The 13,214-nt window shown below is 38.2% G+C and overlaps 1 protein-coding gene across 1 annotated transcript in view; it reads left to right on the forward strand.

Annotated features, from left to right (window-relative positions):
- Window positions 1–497: 497 nt before the first annotated feature.
- MID1 (midline 1) overlaps window positions 498–13,214 on the forward strand; it is a 351,287-nt gene continuing 338,570 nt past the window's right edge. Inside the window, exon 1 of the mRNA XM_050963694.1 lies at window positions 498–630. The gene's annotated coding sequence lies outside the window, so the exon portion shown is untranslated. The remainder of the gene's footprint in view (window positions 631–13,214) is intronic.

The raw sequence follows: 13,214 nt of genomic DNA on the forward strand, positions 1-13,214 counted from the left end.
CTCAGATTCTCTGTGTGTTTATACAGATACATGTACCAGTGTCTTCTTTTTTTTTTGTTTCTTTCATCAATATTAAAGTATTGGATGATGAGGGTGTAGTGACACTGTTGTAAAAACTGTTTAATGTACTGTAATAGTGCATAATATCTTAGTTTTTAATAAAATGAATATTTCAATAGATGGTAAACTATGCTCTAAATTAAATTGGTATCATATTCCTTTTGTAGTGTCTCTACAGTGCTTGCTAGCAAACTACATGCATTCAATCCAATTGGTATTTGTGGAGTTAACTAACTTACACCTATTCCCAATTAACTTCTTACACCCGGAATGCAATGCTTGTTTACCTAACTAAGGAAACATGTTATACTGAAGTGAGCTTGGCTGGTTTTTAGCCTGACTGAGAGAGACAAGTAAGCACACACCCTGGAGAGTGGGAGTGATCAGTAGGCTGGACAGAGCACAGCTTCCTGAATCAAACTGACTACAGTTCAGCTGATCTTGAGGAAAAACAGCACAAGCCAGGCAACAAAGCACCCTACTTGGAGGAACTATCAGCTTAAAAAAACCAAACAAACAGAATTTCAGGACAAGACAGCACAAACTGACAGCATAAAAATGGAGAAGCAGGTAAGTCACTTGCATTGTAGAAGTGGCCTTGTTAGAATGAGGAGGAAATCAGAGTGCTACTATTAAGTCTTGTTCTTATATCTAGTTCATTCCTAAAATGGCTTGCACATTGTAGAAATGCTTCTAGACAATTTGTGCCTTTTGTGCACAGCAACATCTGTGTGGGGGTAATTATTTTAGTTTATCTGACTTTCCATGTGTTTCTAATTTGGATACACCTTTCTTTACCAAAGAGATTATCAAAGTTTCTTATCTTTGATGGAACACAGATGCAAGCTAAGACTGTGGAAATAAAGCTAGGATGCTTTGATTAACTGTCTGAATCCTGCAAACTGCAGAATGCAAAATTTCTAATATGCATACACTAACCGTCCTTATTTTTAAGGTTTAGTGCATTTTTAAAAAAAATGAACTATGGCTTCATTCCATAGTTTCTAGTATATTTCATTTTGATTGGTATGACTGGAGCTCAGTCAGCACAGCTGAAATGTCCCTGCTCGCTGTACATGGAATATGGGGATACCTGCAGCAATAAGCGCAAGTTACTTAAAAATAAGCCTGGTTCGGTCTTGCAAAACTTGTAAGCAAAACCTCTTCTCCTAAAATAAAAGTTGTCAAGGTACAAAACAAAAACATGGATTGCTTAGGAAACATTTACAGAATCTGATAACCTTTACAAGAGACTCTGATTTAAAGCCAGAGAGCAAAAGAGTTCTTTGAAGAATATCTCAAAGAATTAAAAGTGGAAATCTGAAAGAACATGTTTCAATAGCCTTCTAATTGCATAGTATTGTACGGTACTTCAGGACAGACAATGTTAAAAGGCAGCTAGTTGTAGAACTTGCTTCAAATTCTATTGCACCAATAATGCAAAAATTTATGAATGAAAGTTTGGTTTAACTGATCTCTCTGAGAGGAACCTTCCACAGAAGAATACTGTGTGCAGAAAACTTTACAGAAACAGGTGCAGACTTTGTTTTTAGGGTGACTTCATTTCTCTCATTCTGGTGGTTCACTGTCATATGATTGTACTGCACTAAGCTTTGACTGATAATGCAGACTTTTTGTGATAAAATTAAGAATTTAATTTGTATGTCTGTATCTTTACTGGGGGCCAAAATAGCAAAAAAAAAAAAAATTCTGAAAATGTAGAAGATTTTTAAGAAGTTGATTAAACTAGAAACAAAACAGTTAACTTTCAAAATGTTGCAAGATTCATTAATGTCTGAGTAACAGTAAGCAGTTATATTGCAAACTCCTATAATGTAATATTTCCTGGCTAAAACATTCATTCGTGATAAGGAATTGGCAACCTTTAAAATTCACTTATGCTAATTTAGTTTCTCATTCATAAATATACAGGATATTTCTAAACTCCTGACCTTCAAAGTGAATATATTAATGGGAGTTACTGCATTGCTGTTTTATGTATGTATCTTTAGTATAGCATTTTTACAGGATCATTTGCAAGGAAAATAGATATTCTTAGACAAGGGACAGCATCTGAACATACCATGTTATCCCTCTGAAATACCATTGGTTTTGATGAAACTCAGTAGCAGTAAGGAATCTGGGAATGGAGGACCAGGAGCAAAGACTACGGCTTCTGAACTTCACTTACCTCACCTCCACCGTCTTTGCTGGCTTCCATTTATGGTACCTCCAAGAAACTCTGTATTGTGCCTCAGGTAGGGATACAAGATAAGAGATTTTATCAGGGATGTTTGTAAATAAAATGCAAGCTTTAAGAACAGGAGAAATACCTGCCAAGAGAAACACACTCTTAATCTATTGGATTCTATTCTGTCTGGATACTTAATGGTACTGATTCAAATACCTCATAATCATTAACAGAATTTATTTTTACAACACCCTGGGAGATAGGGGTGGTTTTTTTTTTGCCATTTTACAGATGGGAACTGAGGCACAGGGTATTTATTTATATTATCGTAGCACTTAAGAGCCTCAGCCATGGACCCAGGACCCCATTGTACTAGGTGCTGTTATATAGATGCAGATCAAACAGTTCCTAGATTAAGTGATTTACCTGAAGTCACAAAGAATGTCTGAGGATGAGCTGAGAAATGAACCCAAGTCTCCAAATTTCAATCCAATGCCCTATCCACTAGATCAGTGTTTCTCAATTGAGAGGGGGGAAAGGAGGCACCTGTCAAATTTTCTAGGGGGCAAAGCATGTCACAACACAACTCAAATTTGGCCCAGCCACCCCTCAGTCATGACGGAGGGGCAGCTGGGCTACATTTGAGTAAATGACATGAGGGCTCCAAGTTAAAAAACAAAGAAATACCTCCCTTCCCTGCCACAAAAAACTAGGGTGGGATGTGGTTCACAAAAGGTTGAGAACCCCTGCACTAGATCACTCTTCCCTCTTAAGCTTCTGTGCCTGAGTTCCTTATCTGTAAAATGGGCATATTTCTTCACACATCGATAGACAGAAACATTCTTTGTGACAATATGCAAGTAAAGTAATCTTGGAAACTGGGAACACCGCCCTGTGCAAAGTGGTTAAATAATGCTTTCACTGCCAACGAGCTGTATGTAAGGAACGCTACTTGTATATTTGGCTAAAACTGGTTCCAGCAATTTTTTTGGTCCACGATGCACAAAATGGGGGGTGGGAATCATATTTATGGGATTTGGCCCATGAGGCAATATTTCTGTCATTTTACAGGTGGAATAGCTGGCAGTACTGGGTGAGGGTCTTTTGGGAAGCTATTACCTTGAGCTGCATAAACTTTATAACCTTTCTCCTTGATACTTTTAATCTGTAAATATGTATTCATTTTTTTAAAAATGAGTTTCGCCCAAGTGTAGAACATTTCCATTTTAATACGCCTTGACACACTGAGGAAAAGCTTTCACATTAAATGGTTGGTGTAGAAAAAGCTATACTTTTGTTTTAAAGTTTAGTTCCGGGTTAAATAATGTAATTAACGTCTACGAGTTTTCTCCCTGTCTTTGGATCTGTGTCAGTTTCAATTGTTTAGCTCCAAGGAAAATAATGAAGTACAATGATGATGTTCAGTCTAAAGAAATGTTAACTTCACAGATGCACACACTGAATCTAAGCAAAGGTGTTGTGCTCCAACAGGCCTTCTGTATATATGTATGTACTTATAGCACCATCTTTAGCTGTCTAAAATGAGACAGGGCTGAAGTGAAACAGAACAACTCTGATTTGACAGTCCAAGTTTTAACACATAGAGGACCGAGTTGGAAATTTTTGTTCACGTTTCAGAGCTGTGAAGTTATTACTCTCTGACAAAGGCTTTGATTACTTAGACAAAAGTGATTTTGCTTGGTTCTGAGTGAAACATTGCTAGTGCATTAAATTCAGGAAGGTTCTTATCCATTTGTGGTTTTAGCAAATAAAGGGTTAACTTTAGAGCTGAGGCTGTTGGATGTAGTTATCATTACACTTTTATTTTAAAAGAAAAGTTGACTATGGAAACTGATATTTCTCTTTAATCCATTAACTATAGTATTTAAGGATATTTTTAAAAGTTTCCAAGGTAAACAAACTAGAGTTGACCCTACAGCAACTCTTTTTCTTGATTAAACAGGTTTTTCAGAGCCACCGCTTTATTTACTTATTTTTACTTTTTAAATTTTTCATGTAATTGGAATTGAGAGCTCCTATACATTAGCAAGCAGAGGCAGTGCACATCACATTTCCATTTTGATACCTTAATGCTTTTTCAATAAGAAAACTCAAGGCTTTCAAACTGTAACCAGAGAGCTAGCAGTAATAGATGAGCATGCTGTACTAATTGTGTGCTCCCTGTAGGGTTTTGTTAAAGGTTTTACCATTCTATTACACTATCATTTTTGAATGTAAGCATTTTATATGGCATGTGTGATTTCACTGCCCTTAAGTGACCTAAGTAAATTCCTTTTTTCCCCTGAAGCATATGCCTAATTGAAAAGAACCGTCAGCAGTTGCTGAGCTGCAAGCAACATCTCTAGGAATAGCTTGAGGAGAGACAGGTGTCAAAAAGGGTGGGTCAAGTGGGACAACATTTATAACAATCTTCTCCAGATCCTGTATTGAAACATTGTTAGGATTAATGGTAATGAAGTGTAGGCAGGGCATATTAGCTTAGCTGAAGAGAAGACAGCAGCTGCCTCTAGATTAAATATACAGAATCTATTTTCTGAAAGGGCATCTGTTTTGGTTTTTTACTTCTGCCGTCCTTGCTGCTCTATTTAGGAAATTTAAAATGCAACTCAAAATCCGTATGTTTCCTAGTGCAACTGCTGTTCTAAAATTCTAAAGCCCCATGTAGCTGTGTGGTACCTCGGCATTCATAAATGTAGTTATGAAGAACATGCTGGGCTACAACCTAAGATTGAAATATTGTGTTCCCTATTGGAAGCCCTATTTTGCTTTTACAGTGCCAGCTGCCCCGAGTGCATGTGTTCTAAGAGTCATGCAAATGAAGGACTGTCTCAAGCTAGGGACAAGCCTTTCTTTTCTCTAGGGTACGTCTACACTACGGGATAATTCCAATTTTACATAAACCGGTTTTATAAAACAGATTGTATAAAGTCGAGGGCACGCGGCCACACTAAGCACATTAATTCGGCGGTGTGCGTCCATGGTCCGAGGCTAGCTTCGATTTCCGGAGTGTTGCACTGTGGGTAGCTATTCCGTAGCTATCCCATAGTTCCCGCAGTCTCCCCTGCCCCTTGGAATTCTGGGTTGAGAGCCCAGTGGCTGATGGGGCAAAAATCATTGTCATGGGTGGTTCTGGGTAAATGTCGTCAGTCATTCCTTCCTCTGGGAAAGCAACGGCAGACAATCATTTCGCGCCCTTTTTCCCTGGATTGTCCTGGCAGACGCCATAGCATGGCAACCATGGAGCCCGTTAAGCTTTTTTTTTTTACAGTCACCACATGTGTACGGGATTCAGCGGACAGAGGCGATACTCCAGGGCTACACAGCAGCATTCATTTGCTTTTGCATGATAGCAGAGACGGTTACCAGTCGTTCTGTACCGTCTGCTGCCAGTGTAATTTGGCAATGAGATGACAGTTATCTGTCCTTCTGTGCTGTCTGCTGCTATCATGGGTGCCCCTGGCTGAGGTCGGCCGGGGGCACAAAAGCAAAACTGGAAATGACTCCCTGAGTCAATCCCTCCTTTATGGTTTCTAAAAATAGAGTCAGTCCTGCCTAGAATATGGGGCAAGTGTACTAGAGAACCAGTGTATCAGAGAGCACAGCTGCTCCGTCTCAGATCCCACAGAAATGATGAGCTACGTGCCATTCACGGGGGGTACCCCTGCAACAACCCGACCCGTTGCTTCCCTCCTCCTCCAACCTTCCTGGGCTACTGTGGCAGTGTCCCCCTCATTTGTGTCATGACGTTATAAAGAATGCAGGAATAAGAAACAGTGACTTGTTAGTGAGATAAAATGAGGGAGAGGTAGCCTCCCTGTGCTATGACAGTCCAGGCAGGACATTAAGCAGTGCGGGGAGAGGAGCCCAGCATCCCGCTGCTATGATAGTCCAGCAGTACAGAATCTTTTCTTTACACCAGAAAGGGAGGGGGCTGATGGAGCTCAGCCCCCAGTGGCTATGATGAAGACGGTAACCAGCCGTTCTGTACCATCTACTGGGAATGACCAGGAATCATTCCTATTTTTACCCAGGCGCCCCTGAGGCCAGCCAGGGGTATTCAGCAGTTATCAAGCATGTACCATCTGCCACCGGGGAGGGAGAGGAGCGGATACTGCTCTTCACTGCTGCAGCATCGCGTCTACCAGCAGCATTCAGTAGACATAGGGTGACATTGAAAGAAGTCAAGAAATGATTTCTTTCCCTTTTCTTTCACGTGGGGGGGGGAGTAAATTGATGAGCTATTCCCTGAACCATGCCGGACAATGTGTTTGAACCTACAGGCATTGGGAGCTCAGCCAAGAATGCAAATACTTTTCGGAGACTGCTGTGGACTGTGGGATAGCTGGAGTCCTCAGTACCCCCTCCTTCCCTCCGTGAGCGTCCATTTGAGTCTCTGGCTTTCCGTTACACTTGTCATGCAGCACTGTGTAGCCTTCAGATTTTTTTTTCAAACGCTTTGGCATTTCGTCTTCTGTAACGGAGCTTTGATAGAACAGATTTGTTTCCCCATACAGCGATCAGATCCAGTATCTCTCGTACGGTCCATGCTGGAACTCTTTTTGGATTTGGGACTGCATTGCCACCCGTGCTGATCAGAGCTCCATGCTGGGCAAACAGGAAATGAAAATCAAAATTTCGTGGGGCTTTTCCTGTTTACCTGGCCACTACATCTGAGTTGAGATTACTGTCCAGAGCGGTCACAGTGGTGCACTGTGGGATACCGCCTGAAGGCCAATACTGTCAATTTGCGGCCACACTAACCCTAATCCGATATGGTAATACCGATTTTAGCGCTACTCCTCTCGTCGGGGAGGAGTACAGAAACCGATTTAAAGAGCCCTTTATATCGATATAAAGGGCATCGTAGTGTGGACGGGTACAGCATTAAATCGGTTTAACGCTGCTAAAATCAGTTTAAACGCGTAGTGTAGACCAGGCCTGATTGAGAGAAAATTATCAGATGACAATAAATCATTGGTCAGTTCTGCTTAGATGATTAAAAAAATTAATCTCAGTTTAAAATACTTTCATGAAGTCTGCTGAACTTTTATATTTATTGATTGCAACTTTAACTTGCTTGATCAGGTCAGAAAAAAACCCCAGTACTTAAATTTAAAAAGGTTAAAACCCAATGGTCCGTGCAGGCACAAACACAGAGCCCATATCATATCAAGTTGTGACACATCATTCTATCTGCCATTCTGTGCTATTTGTCTGGCTTGGAAAGTTCAGAAACCACTAGGTTAAAAATGAAGACTAGGAAAGTCTCTGCCAGTGGACTATGGATAGTAAATTAGCTCAGCATGTCTGTCTTGTGTTATCTGTCAAATAGTCTGCTCTAGGTAGGCTTGTCCTATTGATTTATTTGTTTTTGTATTTATTCCAGGCTATATTTCAGTAGCACATGTCAGAATTTTAGTTTTGGAATGCTTACAACTTTGGGCCTGATCCTGAAAGGTGCTGAGCAGCCGTAACTCCTGTTTCAGGCAACTAACTCCCTTAACAGGCTGAATCTGCCTGGTTTCTTTTAGAACGATATTTCTTGTGTTTTATTTTTTGCTAAATTAGTCAACACTAAGTCTAATTTTTGGTGCTGTGACCAGTGATTGAGAGAATACAAGACTGTGTTAATGCAGAGGTTTGTTGGTAATACTGTATTTTGTACAGCGGGTTGCTCATTTTCTTGATAAATTTCTGATTCAGCAAAAAACACTGAAAGACAAAAAAAGTATATTTCCAAGGAACTTCTCTGTCAACAATACTGAAGTCAGTGGGACTTACGCACATGCTTACAGTGCATGTTCTTAAACATTTTGCTAAATTTTGGCCTCAGTCAACACAATCAAGATCTCTTTGTCCTCAGACTTTTATGCTCTTTGTACAGTATACCAGGGCTAGGGGAATAGATTACTTTTGAAATCAGTTTTAGCCAATAGGACTTTTTAATACAAAACTCAGCATTTTCATCTTACAAATTGAAACATTTTCTTTGGTTTTAAGTCTTGCACTATTCTTATTCCTGGACTCTCACCCATTGGTAGTGATCGTGATAGGCCTTAATATAAAGAATTAGGGTGAAGGCAGAATGGAAGTGGGCAGTTTCTCTTGTTAGATGTGATTAATTTGATTTGAAGGAAGTGTTCGATTAATTTCAACTTCATTTAAAACCAGCTGAGCTTACTTTCAGGAATAATGAAACAAGACATTTGTGGATACTGTAGTGCAAAGTTCCCGTCATTCCTACAGGTTGTGAACAGTCTCATTTTGTAATACAATAGATATATTCAGCATCATTTTCAAAGGGTCTTGACTTGTTCACAATGAGCTTCCTCTGATGTGTGTTCTCAGCGCTGCTGGTCTTCCTTCAGTTCTGTGTGATAACTGCCTAGTCTTGGAGGTTCCATTTGAAACCCCAAGTCAGGACCCTGAGGGGTATTTTTTTTTGTACTTGTGTCATATTCCTATGTATTAAGCACTGATTGTGCTTCTAATATGTGAATTCTGTAACATGTCATTATTTTCACTGTATAATTTTTTATCTTTAGTCTCAAATTTCTTAGTCTGTTTGAAATTCAAACCCTATTTTATCTGAGGACTTTAAGTGTTAGCAATTAATTATAAATTCTTACCTTTTAAGAATGGAAATATCCCAAACCACTTTATGGCATATCTTATTGGTTGTTTATTCAAAATTATTCAGCTGTATTTAAAACTCTAGTGGGCAATTCTGAGTATGTTGTGTTTTGCCTTTGATACAGTGCCATACCTCCTCCATTAGTGCAGTGGTTAGACTGCAAACATCTGTTTGCTTTTATTGCACATGTGTTATGTAAGATGTTCTGTTTCTGTATGATGTAAATCACTGCAATTTACTGAAACATATGATTTGTTTGTTCAGTAAACCTTAAAATGTGTCATTGACTAGCCGAGATACAGACATATGTAGAAGGAAAAGCTGATGCTCGGTGTCTATGTAATCAATAATATTACACTTTTCTGTTTTTAAAAAACATTTGTAAACATTCATGTAACTGTCTATTAAAAACTTGTCCTAAAACTGGGACACATCCACACAATCAGATTACAGTGGTCAAAACTGGGAGTATAGAAATGCACCTGACTTAATTACATTTCAGAAAACAAAATGACAATCTATAGACCCTCATTCTAGAATCTTGCTGAGGTCACAGAACAAAACAGAACATATGAATGTGTAATATACAGTAAATGCATTTTCAGGTGATGTAACTGTGTACAACATATTGCCTGTTGAACAGATTGATAAATTAAACAGTAATAAGTCATCAGGAGCAGATGGTACTCACTCAAGAGTTCTCAAGGAACTCAAATATGAAACTGCAGAACTACTAACTGTTTTATATAATCTATCAAGGATCTGTACTTGGACCAATGATAATAAACATAGTCATAAATGATCTGGAAAAAGGAGTAAACAGCGAGGTGGAAAACTTTGCAGATGATACAAAATTACTCAAGTCCAAAGCTGACTACAAAGAATTACAAAGAGATCTTATAAACTGGGTGAGTGGGCAACAAAATGGCAGATGGAATTCAATATTGATAAATGAAAAGTAATGCACAATGGAAAAAATAATCCTATCTATGCATACAAAATGATGGGGTATAAATTAGCTGTTATCACTGAAGAAAAAGATCTTGGAGTCATTGTGGATAGTTCTCTGAAAACATCTGCTCAATAAGCAACAGCACTAAAAAAAGATAACAGAATGTTAGGAACCATTAGGAAAGGAATATTTCACAATGCACTATATAAATCCATGGTACGGTAACACCTTGAATACTGAATACAGTTCTGGTCACCTCATATCAAAAAAGATATATTTGAATTGGAAAAAGTACAGAGAGAGGCAATAAAAATGATTAAAGGGATTGGAACAGCTTCCATATGAGGAGAGATTAAAAAGACTGGGACTGTTCAGCTTGGAAAAGAGATGATGGGGGGGCAGTAAAATCATGAATGTTGAAAGTGAAAAAGGAAGTATTATTTACCCCTTCATGTAACACATGAACCAGGGGTTAACCAAGGAAATTAATAGGCAGCAGGTTTACAAAAAGCATAAGGAAATACTTCTTCCCAAAATGCTCAGTTAACCTGTGGAACTCATTGCTATGGGATGTTGAATGTGAAGGTCAAAAGTATAAGGGGGTTCAAAAAAGAATTAGATCAGTTCATGGAGGATACGTCCATCAATTGCTATTATCTGAGATGGTCAGGGATACAATCCCATGCTTCAGGTGTCCCTAAACCTCTAACTGCTAGAAGCTGGGACTGGATGACCAGGGATGGATCACTTGATAAATTACCCTGTTCTGTTCACTCCCTGTGAAGTATCTGTTGGAAGACAGGAAACTGGTTTAGATGGACCATTGGTCCAGTATGGCCGTTCGTATGAAACATTACCTGGATTCTGAAACAAGTTTCTCAAATGATCTCAGAAATTTTGGTTCTTTCAATGATATTTTATAGCTGTATCAAACCTCTTGAAGCTTGGCTCTAATGTAACTCTCTTAACATTTCTAAATTGCAGAACTGAATTGTTTACTTTAAGTTACAGAAAATATAACCCTTTGTAGTAGATTAAGGTTATTATTAGGGCTGTCAAGTGATTAAAAAATAATGGTGATTGATTGCACAGTTAATCGCACTGTTAAACAATAGAATACCATGTATTTAAATATTTTAGATGTTTTCAAATATATTGATTTCAATTACAACACAGAATACAAAGTGTACAGTGCTCACTTTATATTTATTTTTGATTACAAGTATCTGCACTATTAAAAAAAAGATTGTATTATGGTACTTGTATTAGGTGAATTGAAAAATACTATATCATTATCATGAAAGTTGAACTTACAAATGTAGAATTATGTATAAAAATTTTTTATTTTTTAATGCAATGTAAAATTTTAGAGCCTGCAAGTCCACTAAGTCCTACCTGTTCAGCCAGTTGCTCAGACAAACAAGTTGTTTACATTTGCAGAGGATAATGCTGCCTTCTTCTTGTTTACAATCTCACCTGAAAGTGAGAACAGGCTTTCGCATGGCACTTTTGTTGCTGGTATTGCAAGATATTTACGTGGCAGATGTGCTAAAGATTCATATGTCCCTTCATGCTTCAACCACCGTTGCCAAGGACATGCGACCATGCTGATGATGGGTTCTGCTCGATAACAATCCAAAGCAAGGCGGACCGACGCATGTTCATTTTCATGATCTGAGTCAGATGCCACCAGCAGAAGGTTGATTTTCTTTTTTGATGGTTAAGGTTCTGTAGTTTCTGCATCGGAGTGTAGCTCTTTTAAGACTTTTTTCTGAAAGCATGGCCACACCTCGTCCCTCTCAGATTTTGGAAGGCACTTCCTATTCTTAAAGTTTGGGTCGAGTGCTGTAGCTATCTTTAGAAATCTCACATTGGTATCTTCTTTTCAATTTGTCAAATCTTCAGTGAAAGTGACTGCTATAACATGAAATGTATGGCAGAATATTGGTAAAACAGAGCAGGGGACACAGTTCTCCCTCAAGGAGTTCGGTCACAAATTTAATTAATGCCTTTTTTTAACAAGCGTCATCAGCATGCAAGCATGTCCTCTGGAATGGTGGCCAAAGCATAATGGGGCATACAAATGTTTAGCATATCTGGCATGTAAGTACTTTGCAATGACAGCTACAAAAGTGCCATGCAAATGCCTGTTCTCACTTTCTGGTAGCATTGTAAATAAGAAGAGAGCAGCATTATCTCTTGTTTCTCTTAGCAATTGGCTAAGTTGTTAATTGAAAAGTTGTTTCTCTTTGCAATTGGCTGAACAAGAAGTAGGACTGAGTGGACTTGTAGGCTCTGAAGTTTACATTGTTTTGTTTTGAGTGCAGTTATGTAACAAAAATCTAGATTTGTAAATTGCACTTTCACAACAGAGATTGCATTACAGTACTTGTATGCAGATATTTATAATAAATAATATACACTTTGATTTCAATCACAACACAGAATACAATATATATGAAACTGTAGAAAAACATCCAAAATATTTAACAAATTTCAATTGGTATTCTATTGTGAACAGTGTGATTAAATCTGCATTTAATTGTGATTAATTTTTTGAGTTAATTGCATGTGTTAACTGCAATTAATTGACAGCCCTGGTTATTATGTTTTTGATGTAATTTTAAATGGCTCCCAGTATGTTAGCCTCAAATACCTTGCAGTTTTAGTTCTTTGTGTCCCTATCTGTTTGTGTGACTCAAGCATAACTAAACTAGAATGCATGATCCATCCTACTTGAGAATGAAAGACACAAAGCCTAATTAGAAAAGGAAAATTTGAAAGTGGACAAGTCAGTTGAATCATCAGCTGCATAACCTTTTATTTGACTACCAAAAACTTGAAAGTATTCAGAGTTCTGGTAAGAGGCCGCAGAATTTTAGAACTGGAAGTTTCCATAGACAGCCAAGTCTGTAAAAGGAATTGAAAATTGGAATGAGTTATTTTTTGTCCTAAACTGGCTGTAGGGAATTAAAGAGTTGATCTTTCCTGAGACTCAAATTGGAGCTGTTGGTATGATATATGTGATACCCTGCAGATTGTGATGTCTACTGAGGCCTCTTTAGTCATTCCAAGGTAAATTATTTTGGGTTGGCACTCTAGAACTTTAACTGATTATTTTTACTTTAGACTGTTACACAGTTGTCAGTATCAAGTTTAACACGCAGGATTCTTTGCAGCTACCTGGCTTGTAGTAACAAAGGATGCATAGTTGCCATGTGAAAATGCTAAACTTAGTATAAATGTTAAAAATTAATGAGAACATTCACACGTCTATTGACAAGAAAACAGTCACCGTGTATAGTACGGTCCAGAATATATCATTTTCCCTGTTAAAATGCTAATTATGGATTGTG

Source organism: Gopherus flavomarginatus, chromosome 1 (genome assembly GCF_025201925.1).
Source record: "Gopherus flavomarginatus isolate rGopFla2 chromosome 1, rGopFla2.mat.asm, whole genome shotgun sequence".
In the NCBI taxonomy this organism is placed as follows: domain Eukaryota; kingdom Metazoa; phylum Chordata; order Testudines; family Testudinidae; genus Gopherus; species Gopherus flavomarginatus.